Here is a 23078-nt window from a genome sequence, read left to right as displayed (position 1 = left end):
TCCTCATCTTGCTGGTTGCTAAACAACATGTGACTTTACTCCTCATCTTGCTGGTTGCTAAACAAGATATGACTTTACTCCTCATCTTGCTGGTTGCTAAACAACATGTGACTTTACTCCTCATCTTGCTGGTTGCTAAACAAGATATGACTTTACTCCTCATCTTGCTGGTTGCTAAACAACATGTGACTTTACTCCTCATCTTGCTGGTTGCTAAACAACATGTGACTTTACTCCTCATCTTGCTGGTTGCTAAACAAGATGTGACTTAACTCCTCATCTTGCTGGTTGCTAAACAACATGTGACTTTACTCCTCATCTTGCTGGTTGCTAAACAAGATGTGACTTTACTCCTCATCTTGCCGGTTGCTAAACAACATGTGACTTTACTCCTCATCTTGCCGGTTGCTAAACAACATGTGACTTTACTCCTCATCTTGCCGGTTGCTAAACAAGATGTGACTTTACTCCTCATCTTGCCGGTTGCTAAACAAGATGTGACTTTACTCCTCATCTTGTTGGTTGCTAAACAAGATGTGACTTTACTCCTCATCTTGCCGGTTGCTAAACAAGATATGACTTTACTCCTCATCTTGCTGGTTGCTAAACAAGATGTGACTTTACTCCTCATCTTGCCGGTTGCTAAACAACATGTGACTTTACTCCTCATCTTGCCGGTTGCTAAACAAGATGTGACTTTACTCCTCATCTTGCCGGTTGCTAAACAAGATGTGACTTTACTCCTCATCTTGCCGGTTGCTAAACAAGATGTGACTTTACTCCTCATCTTGCCGGTTGCTAAACAACATGTGACTTTACTCCTCATCTTGCCGGTTGCTAAACAACATGTGACTTTACTCCTCATCTTGCCGGTTGCTAAACAAGATGTGACTTTACTCCTCATCTTGCCGGTTGCTAAACAAGATGTGACTTTACTCCTCATCTTGCCGGTTGCTAAACAACATGTGACTTTACTCCTCATCTTGCCGGTTGCTAAACAAGATGTGAATGTACTCCTCATCTTGCTGGTTGCTAAACAAGATGTGACTTTACTCCTCATCTTGCCGGTTGCTAAACAACATGTGAATTTACTCCTCATCTTGCCGGTTGCTAAACAACATGTGACTTTACTCCTCATCTTGCCGGTTGGTAAACAACATGTGACTTTGCTCCTCATCTTGCCGGTTGCTAAACAAGATGTGACTTTACTCCTCATCTTGCCGGTTGCTAAACAAGATGTGACTTTACTCCTCATCTTGCCGGTTGCTAAACAACATGTGACTTTACTCCTCATCTTGCCGGTTGCTAAACAAGATGTGACTTTACTCCTCATCTTGCCGGTTGCTAAACAAGATGTGACTTTACCCCTCATCTTGCCGGTTGCTAAACAAGATGTGACTTTACTCCTCATCTTGCCGGTTGCTAAACAACATGTGACTGTACTCCTCATCTTGCCGGTTGCTAAACAAGATGTGACTTTACTCCTCATCTTGCTGGTTGCTAAACAAGATGTGACTTTACTCCTCATCTTGCTGGTTGCTAAACAACATGTGACTTTACTCCTCATCTTGCTGGTTGCTAAACAACATGTGACTTTACTCCTCATCTTGTTGGTTGCTAAACAACATGTGACTTTACTCCTCATCTTGCCGGTTGCTAAACAACATGTGACTTTACTCCTCACCTTGCTGGTTGCTAAACAAGATGTGACTTTACTCCTCATCTTGCTGGTTGCTAAACAAGATGTGACTTTACTCCTCATCTTGCTGGTTGCTAAACAAGATGTGACTTTACTCCTCATCATGCTGGTTGCTAAACAACATGTGACTTTACTCCTCATCTTGCCGGTTGCTAAACAAGATATGACTTTACTCCTCATCTTGCCGGTTGCTAAACAAAATGTGACTTTACTCCTCATCATGCTGGTTGCTAAACAAGATGTGACTTTACTCCTCATCTTGCCGGTTGCTAAACAAGATGTGACTTTACTCCTCATCTTGCTGGTTGCTAAACAAGATGTGACTTTACTCCTCATCTTGCCGGTTGCTAAACAACATGTGACTTTACTCCTCATCTTGCTGGTTGCTAAACAACATGTGACTTTACTCCTCATCTTGCTGGTTGCTAAACAAGATGTGACTTAACTCCTCATCTTGCTGGTTGCTAAACAACATGTGACTTTACTCCTCATCTTGCTGGTTGCTAAACAAGATGTGACTTTACTCCTCATCTTGCCGGTTGCTAAACAACATGTGACTTTACTCCTCATCTTGCCGGTTGCTAAACAACATGTGACTTTACTCCTCATCTTGCCGGTTGCTAAACAAGATGTGACTTTACTCCTCATCTTGCCGGTTGCTAAACAAGATGTGACTTTACTCCTCATCTTGTTGGTTGCTAAACAAGATGTGACTTTACTCCTCAGCTTGCCGGTTGCTAAACAAGATATGACTTTACTCCTCATCTTGCTGGTTGCTAAACAAGATGTGACTTTACTCCTCATCTTGCCGGTTGCTAAACAACATGTGACTTTACTCCTCATCTTGCCGGTTGCTAAACAAGATGTGACTTTACTCCTCATCTTGCCGGTTGCTAAACAAGATGTGACTTTACTCCTCATCTTGCCGGTTGCTAAACAAGATGTGACTTTACTCCTCATCTTGCCGGTTGCTAAACAACATGTGACTTTACTCCTCATCTTGCCGGTTGCTAAACAACATGTGACTTTACTCCTCATCTTGCCGGTTGCTAAACAAGATGTGACTTTACTCCTCATCTTGCCGGTTGCTAAACAAGATGTGACTTTACTCCTCATTTTGCCGGTTGCTAAACAAGATGTGACTTTACTCCTCATCTTGCCGGTTGCTAAACAACATGTGACTTTACTCCTCATCTTGCCGGTTGCTAAACAAGATGTGAATGTACTCCTCATCTTGCTGGTTGCTAAACAACATGTGACTTTACTCCTCATCTTGCCGGTTGCTAAACAACATGTGAATTTACTCCTCATCTTGCCGGTTGCTAAACAACATGTGACTTTACTCCTCATCTTGCCGGTTGGTAAACAACATGTGACTTTGCTCCTCATCTTGCCGGTTGCTAAACAAGATGTGACTTTACTCCTCATCTTGCCGGTTGCTAAACAAGATGTGACTTTACTCCTCATCTTGCCGGTTGCTAAACAACATGTGACTTTACTCCTCATCTTGCCGGTTGCTAAACAAGATGTGACTTTACTCCTCATCTTGCCGGTTGCTAAACAAGATGTGACTTTACCCCTCATCTTGCCGGTTGCTAAACAAGATGTGACTTTACTCCTCATCTTGCCGGTTGCTAAACAACATGTGACTGTACTCCTCATCTTGCCGGTTGCTAAACAAGATGTGACTTTACTCCTCATCTTGCTGGTTGCTAAACAAGATGTGACTTTACTCCTCATCTTGCTGGTTGCTAAACAACATGTGACTTTACTCCTCATCTTGCTGGTTGCTAAACAACATGTGACTTTACTCCTCATCTTGTTGGTTGCTAAACAACATGTGACTTTACTCCTCATCTTGCCGGTTGCTAAACAACATGTGACTTTACTCCTCACCTTGCTGGTTGCTAAACAAGATGTGACTTTACTCCTCATCTTGCTGGTTGCTAAACAAGATGTGACTTTACTCCTCATCTTGCTGGTTGCTAAACAAGATGTGACTTTACTCCTCATCATGCTGGTTGCTAAACAACATGTGACTTTACTCCTCATCTTGCCGGTTGCTAAACAAGATATGACTTTACTCCTCATCTTGCCGGTTGCTAAACAAAATGTGACTTTACTCCTCATCATGCTGGTTGCTAAACAAGATGTGACTTTACTCCTCATCTTGCCGGTTGCTAAACAAGATGTGACTTTACTCCTCATCTTGCTGGTTGCTAAACAAGATGTGACTTTACTCCTCATCTTGCTGGTTGCTAAACAAGATGTGACTTTACTCCTCATCTTGCTGGTTGCTAAACAACATGTGACTTTACTCCTCATCTTGCTGGTTGCTAAACAACATGTGACTTTACTCCTCATCTGGCTGGTTGCTAAACAAGATGTGACTTTACTCCTCATCTTGCTGGTTGCTAAACAACATGTGACTTAACTCCTCATTTTGCTGGTTGCTAAACAAGATGTGACTTTACTCCTCATCTTGCTGGTTGCTAAACAAGATGTGACTTTACTCCTCATCTTGCTGGTTGCTAAACAACATGTGACTTTACTCCTCATCTTGCTGGTTGCTAAACAACATGTGACTTTACTCCTCATCTGGCTGGTTGCTAAACAAGATGTGACTTTACTCCTCATCTTGCTGGTTGCTAAACAACATGTGACTTTACTCCTCATCTTGCTGGTTGCTAAACAAGATGTGACTTTACTCCTCATCTTGCTGGTTGCTAAACAAGATGTGACTTTACTCCTCATCTTGCTGGTTGCTAAACAACTTGTGACTTCACTCCTCATCTTGCCGGTTGCTAAACAACATGTGACTTTACTCCTCATCTTGCCGGTTGCTAAACAACATGTGACTTTACTCCTCATCTTGCTGGTTGCTAAACAAGATGTGACTTTACTCCTCATCTTGCTGGTTGCTAAACAAGATGTGACTTTACTCCTCATCTTGCTGGTTGCTAAACAACATGTGACTTTACTCCTCATCTTGCTGGTTGCTAAACAACATGTGAATTTACTCCTCATCTTGCCGGTTGCGAAACAACATGTGACTTTACTCCTCATCTTGCTGGTTGCTAAACAAGATGTGACTTTACTCCTCATCTTGCTGGTTGCTAAACAAGATGTGACTTTACTCCTCATCTTGCTGGTTGCTAAACAAGGTGTGACTTTACTCCTCATCTTGCTGGTTGCTAAACAACACGTGACTTTACTCCTCATCTTGCTGGTTGCTAAACAACATGTGACTTTACTCCTCATCTTGCCGGTTGCTAAACAAGATGTGACTTTACTCCTCATCTTGCCGGTTGCTAAACAAGATGAGACTTTACTCCTCATCTTGCCGGTTGCTAAACAAGATGTGACTTTACTCCTCATCTTGCCGGTTGCTAAACAAGATGTGACTTTACTACTCATCTTGCTGGTTGCTAAACAAGATGTGACTTTACTCCTCATCTTGCCGGTTGCTAAACAAGATGTGACTTTACTCCTCATCTTGCTGGTTGCTAAACAAGATGTGACTTTACTCCTCATCTTGCCGGTTGCTAAACAAGATGTGACTTTACTCCTCATCTTGCTGGTTGCTAAACAAGATGTGACTTTACTCCTCATCTTGCTGGTTGCTAAACAAGATGTGACTTTATTCCTCATCTTGCCGGTTGCTAAACAAGATGTGACTTTACTCCTCATCTTGCCGGTTGCTAAACAAGATGTGACTTTACTCCTCATCTTGCCGGTTGCTAAACAAGATGTGACTTTACTCCTCATCTTGCCGGTTGCTAAACAAGATATGACTTTACTCCTCATCTTGCCGGTTGCTAAACAAGATGTGACTTTACTCCTCATCTTCCCGGTTGCTAAACAAGATGTGACTTTACTCCTCATCTTGCCGGTTGCTAAACAAGATGTGACTTTACTCCTCATCTTGCCGGTTGCTAAACAAGATGTGACTTTACTCCTCATCTTGCTGGTTGCTAAACAAGATGTGACTTTACTCCTCATCTTGCCGGTTGCTAAACAAGATGTGACTTTACTCCTCATCTTGCCGGTTGCTAAACAACATGTGACTTTACTCCTCATCTTGCCGGTTGCTAAACAAGATGTGACTTTACTCCTCATCTTGCCGGTTGCTAAACAAGATGTGACTTTACTCCTCATCTTGCCGGTTGCTAAACAAGATGTGGCTTTATTCCTCATCTTGATGGTTGCTAAACAAGATGTGATGTTACTCCTCATCTTGCTGGTTGCTAAACAACATGTGACTTTACTCCTCATCTTGCTGGTTGATAAACAAGATGTGACTTTACTCCTCATCTTGCTGGTTGCTAAACAAGATGTGACTTTACTCCTCATCTTGCTGGTTGCTAAACAAGATGTGACTTTATTCCTCATCTTGCCGGTTGCTAAACAAGATGTGACTTTACTCCTCATCTTGCTGGTTGCTAAACAAGATGTGACTTTACTCCTCATCTTGCTGGTTGCTAAACAAGATGTGACTTTACTCCTCATCTTGCTGGTTGCTAAACAAGATGTGACTTTACTCCTCATCTTGCTGGTTGCTAAACAAGATGTGACTTTACTCCTCATCTTGCTGGTTGCTAAACAAGATGTGACTTTACTCCTCATCTTGCTGGTTGCTAAACAAGATGTGACTTTACTCCTCATCTTGCTGGTTGCTAAACAAGATGTGACTTTACTCCTCATCTTGCTGGTTGCTAAACAAGATGTGACTTTATTCCTCATCTTGCTGGTTGCTAAACAAGATGTGACTTTACTCCTCATCTTGCCGGTTGCTAAACAAGATGTGACTTTACTCCTCATCTTGCCGGTTGCTAAACAAGATGTGACTTTACTCCTCATCTTGCCGGTTGCTAAACAAGATATGACTTTACTCCTCATCTTGCCGGTTGCTAAACAAGATGTGACTTTACTCCTCATCTTGCCGGTTGCTAAACAAGATGTGACTTTACTCCTCATCTTGCCGGTTGCTAAACAAGATGTGACTTTACTCCTCATCTTGCTGGTTGCTAAACAAGATGTGACTTTACTCCTCATCTTGCCGGTTGCTAAACAAGATGTGACTTTACTCCTCATCTTGCCGGTTGCTAAACAACATGTGACTTTACTCCTCATCTTGCCGGTTGCTAAACAAGATGTGACTTTACTCCTCATCTTGCCGGTTGCTAAACAAGATGTGACTTTACTCCTCATCTTGCCGGTTGCTAAACAAGATGTGGCTTTATTCCTCATCTTGATGGTTGCTAAACAAGATGTGATGTTACTCCTCATCTTGCTGGTTGCTAAACAACATGTGACTTTACTCCTCATCTTGCTGGTTGATAAACAAGATGTGACTTTACTCCTCATCTTGCTGGTTGCTAAACAAGATATGACTTTACTCCTCATCTTGCTGGTTGCTAAACAAGATGTGACTTTATTCCTCATCTTGCCGGTTGCTAAACAAGATGTGACTTTACTCCTCATCTTGCTGGTTGCTAAACAAGATGTGACTTTACTCCTCATCTTGCTGGTTGCTAAACAAGATGTGACTTTACTCCTCATCTTGCTGGTTGCTAAACAAGATGTGACTTTACTCCTCATCTTGCTGGTTGCTAAACAAGATGTGACTTTACTCCTCATCTTGCTGGTTGCTAAACAAGATGTGACTTTACTCCTCATCTTGCTGGTTGCTAAACAAGATGTGACTTTACTCCTCATCTTGCTGGTTGCTAAACAAGATGTGACTTTATTCCTCATCTTGCTGGTTGCTATACAAGATGTGACTTTACTCCTCATCTTGCTGGTTGCTAAACAAGATGTGACTTTACTCCTCATCTTGCTGGTTGCTAAACAAGATGTGACTTTACTCCTCATCTTGCTGGTTGCTAAACAAGATGTGACTTTACTCCTCATCTTGCTGGTTGCTAAACAAGATGTGACTTTACTCCTCATCTTGCTGGTTGCTAAACAAGATGTGACTTTATTCCTCATCTTGCTGGTTGCTAAACAAGATGTGGCTTTATTCCTCATCTTGATGGTTGCTAAACAAGATGTGATGTTACTCCTCATCTTGCTGGTTGCTAAACAACATGTGACTTTACTCCTCATCTTGCTGGTTGCTAAACAAGATGTGACTTTACTCCTCATCTTGCTGGTTGCTAAACAAGATGTGACTTTACTCCTCATCTTGCTGGTTGCTAAACAAGATGTGACTTTACTCCTCATCTTGTTGGTTGTTAAACGAGATGTGACTTTACTCCTCATCTTGCTGGTTGCTAAACAAGATGTGACTTTACTCCTCATCTTGCTGGTTGCTAAACAAGATGTGACTTTACTCCTCATCTTGCCGGTTGCTAAACAAGATGTGACTTTACTCCTCATCTTGCCGGTTGCTAAACAAGGTGTGACTTTACTCCTCATCTTTCTGGTTGCTAAACAAGATGTTACTTTACTCCTCATCTTGCTGGTTGCTAAACAAGATGTGACTTTACTCCTCATCTTAATGGTTGCTAAACAAGATGTGACTTTACTCTTCATCTTGCTGGTTGCTAAACAAGATGTGACTTTACTCCTCATCTTGCTGGTTGCTAAACAAGATGTGACTTTACTCCTCATCTTGCTGGTTGCTAAACAAGATGTGACTTTACTCCTCATCTTGCCGGTTGCTAAACAAGATGTGACTTTAGTCCTCATCTTGCCGGTTGCTAAACAAGATGTGACTTTACTCTTCATCTTGCCGGTTGATAAACAACATGTGACTTTACTCCTCATCTTGCCGGTTGCTAAATAAGATGTGACTTTACTCCTCATCTTGCCGGTTGCTAAACAACATGTGACTTTACTCCTCATCTTGCCGGTTGCCAAACAACATGTGACTTTACTCCTCATCTTGCCGGTTGCTAAACAACATGTGACTTTACTCCTCATCTTGCTGGTTGCTAAACAAGATGTGACTTTACTCCTCATCTTGCCGGTTGCTAAACAAGATGTGACTTTACTCCTCATCTTGCCGGTTGCTAAACAAGATGTGACTTTACTCCTCATCTTGCCGGTTGCTAAACAACATGTGACTTTACTCCTCATCTTGCCGGTTGCTAAACAAGATGTGACTTTACTCCTCATCTTGCCGGTTGCTAAACAAGATGTGACTTTACTCCTCATCTTGCTGGTTGCTAAACAAGATGTGACTTTACTCCTCATCTTGCCGGTTGCTAAACAACATGTGACTTTACTCCTCATCTTGCTGGTTGCTAAACAAGATGTGACTTTACTCCTCATCTTGCTGGTTGCTAAACAAGATATGACTTTACTCCTCATCTTGCCGGTTGCTAAACAACATGTGACTTTACTCCTCATCTTGCTGGTTGCTAAACAAGATGTGACTTTACTCCTCATCTTGCCGGTTGCTAAACAACATGTGACTTTACTCCTCATCTTGCCGGTTATTAAACAACATGTGACTTTAATCCTAATCTTGCTGGTTGCTAAAAAACATGTGAATTTACTCCTCATCTTGCCGGTTGCTAAACAAGATGTGACTTTACTCCTCATCTTGCCGGTTGCTAAACAACATGTGACTTTACTCCTCATCTTGTCGGTTGCTAAACAAGATGTGACTTTACTCCTCATCTTGCCGGTTGCTAAACAACATGTGACTTTACTCCTCATCTTGTCGGTTGCTAAACAACATGTGACTTTACTCCTCATCTTGTCAGTTGCTAAACAAGATATGACTTTACTCCTCATCTTGCCGGTTGCTAAACAACATGTGACTTTACTCCTCATCTTGCTGGTTGCTAAACAAGATGTGACTTTACTCCTCATCTTGCTGGTTGCTAAACAAGATGTGACTTTACTCCTCATCTTGCTGGTTGCTAAACAAGATGTGACTTTACTCCTCATCTTTCTTGTTGCTAAACAAGATGTGACTTTACTCCTCATCTTGCTGGTTGCTAAACAAGATGTGACTTTACTCCTCATCTTTCTGGTTGCTAAACAAGATGTGACTTTACTCCTCATCTTGCTGGTTGCTAAACAAGATGTGACTTTACTCCTCATCTTGCCGGTTGCTAAACAAGATGTGACTTTACTCCTCATCTTGCTGGTTGCTAAACAAGATGTGACTTTACTCCTCATCTTGCTGGTTGCTAAACACGTTTATTCATCAAGTCACCTAACCTATGAGGCATCATGCACCTGAAAAGGGGGCAACAAGGGAGTGTCAACAAGTATTCATCCTGTTCGACCCATAATCTAAAGCAGGGGTCCCCAAACTACAAGTACAGTCCAGATGTGGCCCCCAGCAGCAACAAATAGATAACCACATATTTTCTTTCACACAAAAGTGTCGCTGGAGTCAGCAAGTTTGGGGGTGTGATGCCTACTTGTAAATAGGTGTGTGTTTGGGCGTAGGGTGTGGCTTCCCATGACTGGCATGCAGACAGGAGTATTCTCATGACCTCCTTGCAACAACTCTCCTGTGTCTGAATGTTTCTACCACAGAGGACTTGCAACAACTCTCCGGTGTCTGAATGTTTCTACCACAGAGGACTTGCAACAACTCTCCTGTGTCTGAATGTTTCTACCACAGAGGACTTGCAACAACTCTCCTGTGTCTGAATGTTTCTACCACAGAGGACTTGCAACAACTCTCCTGTGTCTGAATGTTTCTACCACAGAGGACTTGCAACAACTCTCCTGTGTCTGAATGTTTCTACCACAGAGGACTTGCAACAACTCTCCTGTGTCTGAATGTTTCTACCACAGAGGACTTGCAACAACTCTCCTGTGTCTGAATGTTTCTACCACAGAGGACTTCCAACAACTCTCCGGTGTCTGAATGTTTCTACCACAGATGACTTGCAACAACTCTCCTGTGTATGAATGTTTCTACCACAGAGGACTTGCAACAACTCTCCGGTGTCTGAATGTTTCTACCACAGAGGACTTGCAACAACTCTCCGGTGTCTGAATGTTTCTACCACACAGGACTTGCAACAACTCTCCGGTGTCTGAATGTTTCTACCACAGAGGACTTGCAACAACTCTCCGGTGTCTGAATGTTTCTACCACAGAGGACTTGCAACAACTCTCCTGTGTCTGAATGTTTCTACCACAGAGGACTTGCAACAACTCTCCTGTGTCTGAATGTTTCTACCACAGAGGACTTGCAACAACTCTCCTGTGTCTGAATGTTTCTACCACACCGGACTTGCAACAACTCTCCTGTGTCTGAATGTTTCTACCACAGAGGACTTGCAACAACTCTCCTGTGTCTGAATGTTTCTACCACACCGGACTTGCAACAACTCTCCGGTGTCTGAATGTTTCTACCACAGAGGACTTGCAACAACTCTCCGGTGTCTGAATGTTTCTACCACAGAGGACTTGCAACAACTCTCCGGTGTCTGAATGTTTCTACCACCGAGGACTTGCAACAGCTCTCCTGTGTCTGAATGTTTCTACCACAGAGGACTTGCAACAACTCTTCTGTGTCTGAATGTTTCTACCACAGAAGACTTGCAACAACTCTCCTGTGTCTGAATGTTTCTACCACAGAGGACTTGCAACAACTCTCCTGATTCTGAATGTTTCTACCACAGAGGACTTGCAACAACTCTCCTGTGTCTGAATGTTTCTACCACAGAGGACTTGCAACAACTCTCCGGTGTCTGAATGTTTCTACCACAGAGGACTTGCAACAACTCTCCTGTGTCTGAATGTTTCTACCACAGAGGACTTGCAACAACTCTCCTGTGTCTGAATGTTTCTACCACAGAGGACTTGCAACAACTCTCCTGTGTCTGAATGTTTCTACGGGGGTTGACAGAGGACTGATTGGAGTGTGAGAGTAAAGAGGCAGCATTAAGATAAGCAGCTCAGAGAGATCTGGAACATTCCTAATGTCCCCCTTCTTCTACAATGAAATGGCCGACGTTTGGCTTTCCTACAGCCAAGAACATTGACGGACACATGGAAGCCTTCCCAGGTGAAGAATGTGATGAGATGTATCCAAAGTCTTGGTGTTTGCTCACGTGAAGATGGAGGTGACACAAAATATAAAATACTTCCTGCGTACGTATTCATGTTCTCTGCTGGCCGCCATCACAAAGCAACATTTCTCTCTCTCAGGATCCGTCTGACACTTGTGGTCGCCTCTCGGGATGTCACACCACATACTGACACTGACACACTATTGAATACCACAGGAGTTCCCTTTTTCCTGCAGAGTTCTGCTTTTATCTTCTCACATGCTTGAAAGAAATCCAATTAAATGTGTAATGGGGCTGCGACTCCTCCTCTGCTGTGAGGGACTGGGCTCGCTTGAGTCACGGCTGCTCTGCCCAAATGTGCTCACTAAATCACTCATGTGCGATGACCACACATGGACTGTGTGTGTGTGTGTGTGTGTGTGTGTGTGTGTGTGTGTGTGTGTGTGTGTGTGTGTGTGTGTGTGTGTGTGTGTGTGTGTGTGTGCATCCTCGTTTTACCGCAGTGATTGGGTGGTTAACCCTCAGAGTATTTTTGGGAACATTTTTGTCCTTTGAGGTACATTTTATACTCCATCTTTGGCCATAACTCTGGTTGTGTTACTGCAAAGAATATATATATATATATATATATATATATATATATATATATATATATATATATATATATATATATATATATATATATATATATATATATACATACCAATGGCGTGCAGTCACTAGAGGCAGGGGAGGCGGGGCCTCACCTGCCATCATGGAAAGAAAAAAAATGTAAAAAGAGAATAAAATTAATTAAATTGTTATATGTATCCAGTATACTAAAGTTCATTTCCATTTAACTTCACCAGTTTTACATTATTTTTATTTTTATTTTCACATTTGCCGTTCAAATACTGAGAAGAGACGGTGAGGTGATCAGCAGCCGGTTGAGGCACGTCACTGCGTTGTGCCTCAACATGGATTGTGCACAATGACCCGGCTAACTGCTGAGCTGCTGTGCAGTGAGACTGTATTGCTATATGAATTATATCAGCTAACTAAACTATGGCATAGTTTAGTTAGCTGAGGTATATAATGTACAGTGTATTTTGTCAACAACTGTATGTGCGTAAAGTATTTCTTGTGCTGAGCATTCATAAATCTGCTGCAAAAGACGTACTGGTTGAGGCTCGCAGTAATCCGGGCCTCCTGGTGGTAGAGGGCGGTAGTGATCCCAGAGATCATTCCTCGGCCGCAGAAGAAAAAATAAAAAAAATTTTTTTAAAAATAAAGTTTGCAAGTCAATAAGTGCAGCGATTGTTTATTTCCTCTCGCCTGGACTTTTATTAAAAACATGGAGGATTACATATGTAAAATAAAACAGTTTTCTAAACTGGACGTTCAATGGAAGCAGGAGGTAATAATTAAAGGTAGACCAACGCCGGAGCTAAAAGGTTTGCTTTTGACTTCGGGACAGAAGACCCGTTCTTTTCAGACGGCGTGGTACACACGCAAAGGCTGTCCAGCAAGAAAGGTAAGACCATAATAATGATATTTTTTATTAAATGTGCTTTTTTGTGTGCTACAGTTGTGTAAAGAATGCTGGTATGAGCTTTTAAACATAACCCGTTAACTGCTGCCAATCACATGGTGAATAAGATACTATTTAGGGTTCATATGTTTGTAAATCTGACTGTGATGATGCAGTGCCTCACCAGACACTAACCTCACCGCACGCCACTGGTATGTACTGGGACTTATTGTGCAACTTATCGTCTTGTGATTCATGTACATCAGAGCTATTCAAATGGTTGTAGTTAGTGTATTCGATTCAGCAACTAGTGTTTGGATCCCACTGTACGCAATATCTGAAGAGCATGGAAACTGCATGTACTCTGCATGTGACCAATAAAACTGCATGTACTCTGCATGTGACCAATAAAACTGCATGTACTCTGCATGTGACCAATAAAACTGCATGTACTCTGCATGTGACCAATAAAACGGCATGTGCTCTGCATGTGACCAATAAAACTGCATGTACTCTGCATGTGACCAATAAAACTGCATGTACTCTGCATGTGACCAATAAAACTGCATGTGCTCTGCATGTGACCAATAAAACTGCATGTGACCATGCTGAGTCTAAGTCAACTTTGTCCCTCTCCTCCATTACGAGTCACATGTCCCGGCTGACTATTTGCATCTTTGAATGCAACATTTATTGGCTAATGACACGCTGCTCGTATTCATCATCCTCCCAAGTTAGCTTGTCTCTTTCTTCCTGCTCTGACACCTGTCACATGACCCGGGTGCTGCTGACAACTCTGTGTGGGCGGGACCACTTCATCTGTGTTCGGGCTCCTACTTTCCAAAATAAAGAGCCCTTTTGTCACAGCCGAGGTGCTGCGTGCTGGTTGCCATGGCAACCTCTTTCTCTTTAAACGCTGAAACTGTGCAAAGACACTTTGAGTGCGGCTTGTGTGGTAGCAGCAGGAGGAGGACTCATCTGATGACTTCCTGCACCACCTTCATGCTCACTTCCTGCACCACCTTCATGCTCACTTCCTGCACCACCTTCATGCTCACTTCCTGCACCACCTTCATGCTCACTTCCTGCACCACCTTTATGCTCACTTCCTGCACCACCTTCATGCTCACTTCCTGCACCACCCTCATGCTCACTTCCTGCACCACCCTCATGCTCACTTCCTCCACCACCCTCATGCTCACTTCCTCCACCACCCTCATGCTCACTTCCTGCACCACCTTCATGCTCACTTCCTGCACCACCCTCATGCTCACTTCATGCACCACCCTCATGCTCACTTCCTGCACCACCCTCATGCTCACTTCCTGCACCACCCTCATGCTCACTTCCTCCACCACCCTCATGCTCACTTCCTGCACCACCCTCATGCTCACTTCCTGCACCACCCTCATGCTCACTTCCTCCACCACCCTCATGCTCACTTCCTGCACCACCTTCATGCTCACTTCCTGCACCACCCTCATGCTCACTTCATGCACCACCCTCATGCTCACTTCCTGCACCACCCTCATGCTCACTTCCTGCACCACCTTCATGCTCACTTCCTGCACCACCTTTATGCTCACTTGCTCCACCACCCTCATGCTCACTTCCTGCACCACCTTCATGCTCACTTCCTGCACCACCCTCATGCTCACTTCATGCACCACCCTCATGCTCACTTCCTGCACCACCCTCATGCTCACTTCATGCACCACCCTCATGCTCACTTCCTGCACCACCCTCATGCTCACTTCCTGCACCACCTTCATGCTCACTTCCTGCACCACCTTTATGCTCACTTGCTCCACCACCCTCATGCTCACTTCCTGCACCACCCTCATGCTCACTTCCTCCACCACCCTCATGCTCACTTCCTGCACCACCTTCATGCTCACTTCCTGCACCACCCTCATGCTCACTTCATGCACCACCCTCATGCTCACTTCCTGCACCACCCTCATGCTCACTTCCTGCACCACCTTCATGCTCACTTCCTGCACCACCTTTATGCTCACTTCCTCCACCACCCTCATGCTCACTTCCTGCACCACCCTCATGCTCACTTCCTCCACCACCCTCATGCTCACTTCCTGCACCACCTTCATGCTCACTTCCTGCACCACCCTCATGCTCACTTCATGCACCACCCTCATGCTCACTTCCTGCACCACCTTCATGCTCACTTCCTGCACCACCTTCATGCTCACTTCCTGCACCACCCTCATGCTCACTTCATGCACCACCCTCATGCTCACTTCCTGCACCACCTTCATGCTCACTTCCTGCACCACCTTCATGGTCACTTCCTGCAGGACCTTCATGGTCACTTCCTGCACCACCTTGATGGTCACTTCCTGCAGGACCTTCATGCTCACTTCCTGCAGGACCTTCATGGTCACTTCCTGCACCACCTTGATGGTCACTTCCTGCAGGACCTTCATGGTCACTTCCTGCACCACCTTAATGCTCACTTCCTGCACCACCTTCATGCTCACTTCCTGCACCACCTTCATGCTCACTTCCTGCACCACCATCATGGTCACTTCCTGCAGGACCTTCATGGTCACTTCCTGCACCACCTTCATGCTCACTTCCTGCACCACCTTCATGCTCACTTCCTGCACCACCTTCATGCTCACTTCCTGCACCACCATCATGGTCACTTCCTGCAGGACCTTCATGGTCACTTCCTGCAGGACCTTCATGGTCACTTCATGCACCACCTTGAAGGTCACTTCCTGCACCACCTTCATGCTCACTTCCTGCACCACCTTCATGCTCACTTCCTGCACCACCATCATGGTCACTTCCTGCAGGACCTTCATGGTCACTTCCTGCAGGACCTTCATGGTCACTTCCTGCACCACCTTGATGGTCACTTCCTGCAGGACCTTTATGGTCACTTCCTGCACCACCTTGATGGTGACTTCCTGCAGGACCTTCATGCTAACTTCCTGCACCACCCTCATGCTCACTTCCTGCACCACCTTCATGGTCACTTCCTGCACCACCTTCATGGTCACTTCCTGCAGGACCTTCATTGTCACTTCCTGCACCACCTTCATGGTCACTTCCTGCACCACCCTCATGCTCACTTCCTGCACCACCTTCATGGTCACTTCCTGCACCACCTTCATGGTCACTTCCTGCAGGACCTTCATGGTCACTTCCTGCACCACCTTCATGGTCACTTCCTGCAGGACCTTCATGGTCACTTCCTGCACCACCTTCATGGTCACTTCCTGCAGGACCTTCATGGTCACTTCCTGCACCACCATCATGGTCACTTCCTGCAGGACCTTCATGGTCACTTCCTGCACCACCATCATGGTCACTTCCTGCACCACCTTCATGCTCACTTCCTGCACCACCTTCATGCTCACTTCCTGCACCACCTTCATGCTCACTTCCTGCACCACCTTTATGCTCACTTCCTGCACCACCTTCATGCTCACTTCCTGCACCACCCTCATGCTCACTTCCTGCACCACCCTCATGCTCACTTCCTCCACCACCCTCATGCTCACTTCCTCCACCACCCTCATGCTCACTTCCTGCACCACCTTCATGCTCACTTCCTGCACCACCCTCATGCTCACTTCATGCACCACCCTCATGCTCACTTCCTGCACCACCCTCATGCTCACTTCCTGCACCACCCTCATGCTCACTTCCTCCACCACCCTCATGCTCACTTCCTGCACCACCCTCATGCTCACTTCCTGCACCACCCTCATGCTCACTTCCTCCACCACCCTCATGCTCACTTCCTGCACCACCTTCATGCTCACTTCCTGCACCACCCTCATGCTCACTTCATGCACCACCCTCATGCTCACTTCCTGCACCACCCTCATGCTCACTTCCTGCACCACCTTCATGCTCACTTCCTGCACCACCTTTATGCTCACTTGCTCCACCACCCTCATGCTCACTTCCTGCACCACCTTCATGCTCACTTCCTGCACCACCCTCATGCTCACTTCATGCACCACCCTCATGCTCACTTCCTGCACCACCCTCATGCTCACTTCATGCACCACCCTCATGCTCACTTCCTGCACCACCCTCATGCTCACTTCCTGCACCACCTTCATGCTCACTTCCTGCACCACCTTTATGCTCACTTGCTCCACCACCCTCATGCTCACTTCCTGCACCACCCTCATGCTCACTTCCTCCACCACCCTCATGCTCACTTCCTGCACCACCTTCATGCTCACTTCCTGCACCACCCTCATGCTCACTTCATGCACCACCCTCATGCTCACTTCCTGCACCACCCTCATGCTCACTTCCTGCACCACCTTCATGCTCACTTCCTGCACCACCTTTATGCTCACTTCCTCCACCACCCTCATGCTCACTTCCTGCACCACCCTCATGCTCACTTCCTCCACCACCCTCATGCTCACTTCCTGCACCACCTTCATGCTCACTTCCTGCACCACCCTCATGCTCACTTCATGCACCACCCTCATGCTCACTTCCTGCACCACCTTCATGCTCACTTCCTGCACCACCTTCATGCTCACTTCCTGCACCACCCTCATGCTCACTTCATGCACCACCCTCATGCTCACTTCCTGCACCACCTTCATGCTCACTTCCTGCACCACCTTCATGGTCACTTCCTGCAGGACCTTCATGGTCACTTCCTGCACCACCTTGATGGTCACTTCCTGCAGGACCTTCATGCTCACTTCCTGCAGGACCTTCATGGTCACTTCCTGCACCACCTTGATGGTCACTTCCTGCAGGACCTTCATGGTCACTTCCTGCACCACCTTAATGCTCACTTCCTGCACCACCTTCATGCTCACTTCCTGCACCACCTTCATGCTCACTTCCTGCACCACCATCATGGTCACTTCCTGCAGGACCTTCATGGTCACTTCCTGCACCACCTTCATGCTCACTTCCTGCACCACCTTCATGCTCACTTCCTGCACCACCTTCATGCTCACTTCCTGCACCACCATCATGGTCACTTCCTGCAGGACCTTCATGGTCACTTCCTGCAGGACCTTCATGGTCACTTCATGCACCACCTTGAAGGTCACTTCCTGCACCACCTTCATGCTCACTTCCTGCACCACCTTCATGCTCACTTCCTGCACCACCATCATGGTCACTTCCTGCAGGACCTTCATGGTCACTTCCTGCAGGACCTTCATGGTCACTTCCTGCACCACCTTGATGGTCACTTCCTGCAGGACCTTTATGGTCACTTCCTGCACCACCTTGATGGTGACTTCCTGCAGGACCTTCATGCTAACTTCCTGCACCACCCTCATGCTCACTTCCTGCACCACCTTCATGGTCACTTCCTGCACCACCTTCATGGTCACTTCCTGCAGGACCTTCATTGTCACTTCCTGCACCACCTTCATGGTCACTTCCTGCACCACCCTCATGCTCACTTCCTGCACCACCTTCATGGTCACTTCCTGCACCACCTTCATGGTCACTTCCTGCAGGACCTTCATGGTCACTTCCTGCACCACCTTCATGGTCACTTCCTGCAGGACCTTCATGGTCACTTCCTGCACCACCTTCATGGTCACTTCCTGCAGGACCTTCATGGTCACTTCCTGCACCACCATCATGGTCACTTCCTGCAGGACCTTCATGGTCACTTCCTGCACCACTTTGATGGTCACTACCTGCAGGACCTTCATGGTCACTTCCTGCACCACCTTCATGGTCACTTCCTGCAGGACCTTCATGGTCACTTCCTGCACCACTTTGATGGTCACTACCTGCAGGACCTTCATGCTCACTTCCTGCACCACCTTCATGGTCACTTCCTGCACCACCTTGATGGTCACTTCCTCCACGACCTTGAGAGTCACATTTCTTACAGTGTGGGGACCATGTGGGGACCGTGTAGGGCCGTGTGGGGTGTGGGACGGTGTGGGAACGGTGTGGGGACCGTGTAGGGGCCGTGTAAGGACCGTGTGTGGACAGTGTGGGGACCCTGTAAGGACCGTGTGGGGACCGTGTAAGGCAGGGGTGGGCAATTAATTTTTACCGGGGGCCGCATGAGCAACCCGAGCACTGCTGGAGGGCCACACTGACAATATTTCAATTAAATTTTGCTCAAATTATTTTTGATATACCGTAAGATAGATAATAATAATAATATTTTCATTTAACCTAACTTATCTTTATACAAAAGCAGATGGCTTTTGATGGTTTTATTTTTAACACTTTCTTACACAACACTTCCTGATGTATATTACAATACAAAAATTTCAATTTCTGTCACTTTATCCTGCATCCTCTTTGTTGTAAAACCTTTATTTAACCAGATAAGAAAACGTTGTGAACGTAGCACGCCTGTAAGGTGATTGGCGAAGAAGGAGGAAGCGTTGCTGTTGCGGGAATGAGGAGTGAGGATTGGTTTTCCTTTTGGAAAGAACGAGATAAGTTGAGCAGTGTTAGTATAGCTTGCTCAATAAAAGTTTAAAAAGTGCATCAGACTTGGTGTGCACTTCTTCTGGACGCTACAATTGATGTCAGAAGTGGGATGAAATGCCTCCCAGTTCGCCTTGCCATCAAACCTGGGAGTCTTCATTGAGGGCGGAATTCCCCCCGTGGCAAGCAGCGTGGCTGCACCTGTAAACGCTCTCTCTCTCTCTCTCTCTCTCTCTTTGCGGCGAGCTCCTCACGTGGCACGTACCTCCCGATGACGTAGCACACAAACAGCGCAGTATGCGCAAAGTTTTACTTCTGCCACCAATTGTAGCGTCCAGAAGAAGTGCACATCAAGTCTGACGCTCTTTTTAAACTTTTATTGAGCAAGCTATACTAACACAGCTCAACTTATCTCGTTCCTTCCACACGCACGTCTCCTCACTCCTCATTTACGCAACTCAAGAAGACAACATCTACTTCAGCAGGTCGTTACACTATATTCTTTAAACACAGCAACGTGTGTACCACAAATAAGCACACAGCTTTACCTTTACTTGTCTTGTTGAAAACACGCCATTCGTCATCAACTTTTCTCTTTTTAGCGGGCATCACTTGTCGCTGTGCGCCTTCCCTCACAGGACATACGCACATATAACACTTTTCAAAATAAAAGCAGCACAGTTGTATTGCACGCACGACAAAGATGTTTTTTTTAATTTATTTTGTAATTTGAGATTGCCGCTGCGCGCACGAGCATACGTCCACACGGAAGTAATACAAATAACGCTTTTCAAAACAAAAGCAGCACCGTTGTATTGCACACTCGAAATAGATGCTTTTTAAAATTTATTTTGTAATTTATAATTGGCCTCACGCGGGCCGGACAGGGACGTACAAAGGGCCGGATGCGGCCCGCGGGCCGCACAATGCCCAGGTCTGGTGTAAGGGCTGTGTTCTTACCGTGTGGGGACCATGTGGGGACCGTGTAGGGGCCGTATAAGGGACGTGTGGGGTGTGGGGACGGTGTGGGGACCGTTTAGGGGCTGTGTAAGGCCCGTGTGGAGTGTGGGGACGGTGTGGGAACGATGTGGGGACTGTGTAGGGGCTGTGTAAGGACCATGTGTGGGGCCGTGTTCTTACCGTGTGGGGACCATGTGGGGGCCGTTTAGGGGCTGTGTAAGGGCCGTGTGGGGTGTGGGAACCATGTAGGGATGGTGTGGGAACGGTGTGGGCACCGTGTAGTGGCCGTGTAAGGACCGTGTGGGGACCGTGTAAGGGCCATGCGGGGACCGTGTAAGGACCGTGTGGGGACCGTGTAAGGACCGTGTGGGGACAGTGTGGGGGACCGTGTAAGGACCGTGTGGGGACCGTGTAAGGACCGTGTGGGGACAGTGTGGGGGACCGTGTAAGGGCCATGCGGGGACCGTGTAAGGACCGTGTGGGGACAGTGTGGGGGACCGTGTAAGGACCGTGTGGGGACAGTGTGGGGGACCGTGTAAGGACCGTGTGGGGACAGTGTGGGGACCGTGTAAGGCCATGCGGGGACCATGTAAGGACCGTGTAAGGACTGTGTAAGGACCGTGTGGGGACAGTGTTGGGGACCGTGTAAGGACCGTGTGGGGACAGTGTGGGGGACCGTGTAAGGACCGTGTGGGGTCCGTGTGGGGGACCGTGTAAGGACCGTGTGGGGACAGTGTGGGGGCCATGTAAGGACCGTGTGGGGACCGTGTAAGGCCATGCAGGGACCATGTAAGGACCGTGTAAGGACCGTGTAAGGACCGTGTGGGGACCGTTTAGGGGCTGTGTAAGGACTGTGTAAGGACCGTGTAAGGACCGTGTAAGGACCGTGTGGGGACAGTGTTGGGGACCGTCTAAGGACCGTGTGGGGACCGTGTGGGGGACCGTGTAACGACCGCGTGGGGGCAGTGTGGGGGACCGTACAAGGACCGTGTGGGGACAGTGTGGGGGCCGTGTAAGGACCGTGTGGGGACCGTGTAAGGCAGGGGTGTCAAAGTCAAATGGACGGAGGGCCAAAAAAAAAATTTAGCTACAAGCCGAGGGCCGGACTGTTCGAATGTTCATTGAAAATTTTTTAAATGACGCATATAGTCTAGTGAACCTAATTGAACCTACTGAAAACCTAACAAATATATTCCAATATGATCAGATAAATAAAGCAATATTTTCTTATGGCTCTGTCAGTAATCTTTAATTTTCAACAGACACAAAAGACAAATTTCCTTTATATAAAAATCCCCATAACATGAACATTAAATGAAAGAAACCGGTATTCAAGGCACCATCAGTAGCCTATATTTTCTATTTTAGCAAAAGTGGGCTAAATTTACTTCAAAGAAAAAAACAATAATAGCAATTTTCTATCATCCACTCAACTGAAATATTTTTAAAATATAATTAAATTGAAATACAATAAAATAAAGTGCAAAAATCTATAAATCAAAAACAACACTTTGTTTAAGGAGAAGTAACATGCAGTGAAAACAAATATTAAACTTTAACTTTTAAACTTGAATTGAGTAAAAACTCTAAATATGTGATTGCACAGTAATGTTCACATTAAACCCCCCGCCTCCCTCCGTGGGAGGGAGGCGAGTTGGGTGCCCGAAACCCCCCGCTGGTTTCGGCCCGCCCCTTGGCGCGCGTGGCACGGCGGGCTCCGCGACCCGACGGCTGGCCCTCGTGGCTTGACGGCGGGCGCGTCCCGACGGGCCGCGCGTAGGGGTCAAACGCAGAAGTCTCAGGGCCTCGTGGTGAGGGGGTGGCCTGCGGGTTTCGGCCCGCTTGACCCCCCCGCTCCGCTTGGCGCGCGCGGCACATGACGGGTTCCGCCACCGACGCTCGGGCTGCAGCCCGACGGTGGTGCGGGCCCGGCGGTGACGCGCGGTTAGGGGAAACAAAGCAGAAGTCTCAGGGCCTCGGGGCCGGGTTTCGGCCCGCCCCCTTGGCGCGCGTGGCACGGCGGGCTCCGCGACTGACGGCCGGGCTGCAGCCCTTCGGCCGGCAGGCGCGTCCCGGCGGGCCGCTCGCCCCCTTTCGGAACCTTGGACCGGCATCCGCTTGGTGCGTGTAAAAGATCTGCGGTCTAAAAAAAAAAAAAAAAAAAAAAAAAATAATAATAAAAAAAAAAGATCTGCGGTCTGCGGGCCGGTTCTAATAATAAATCAAGATCATCCCAAGGGCCGTAAAAAACCTTCTCGCGGGCCGGATATGGCCCGCGGGCCTTGACTCTGACATATGTGGTGTAAGGCCATGCGGGGACCATGTAAGGACCATGTAAGGACCGTGTAAGGACCGTGTGGGGACCGTTTAGGGGCTGTGTAAGGACTGTGTAAGGACCGTGTAGGGACCATGTGGGGACCGTGTGGGGACTTTGTAAGGATTGTGTGGGGACCGTGTAAGGACAGTGTGGGGACCATGTAACGACCGTTCAGGG

The sequence above is a fragment of the Entelurus aequoreus genome, linkage group LG05 (genome assembly GCF_033978785.1).
Source record: "Entelurus aequoreus isolate RoL-2023_Sb linkage group LG05, RoL_Eaeq_v1.1, whole genome shotgun sequence".
NCBI classification, from domain to species: Eukaryota; Metazoa; Chordata; class Actinopteri; order Syngnathiformes; family Syngnathidae; genus Entelurus; species Entelurus aequoreus.
The sequence above is the reverse complement of the archived record's forward strand: the minus strand, read 5'-3'. Positions refer to the sequence as shown.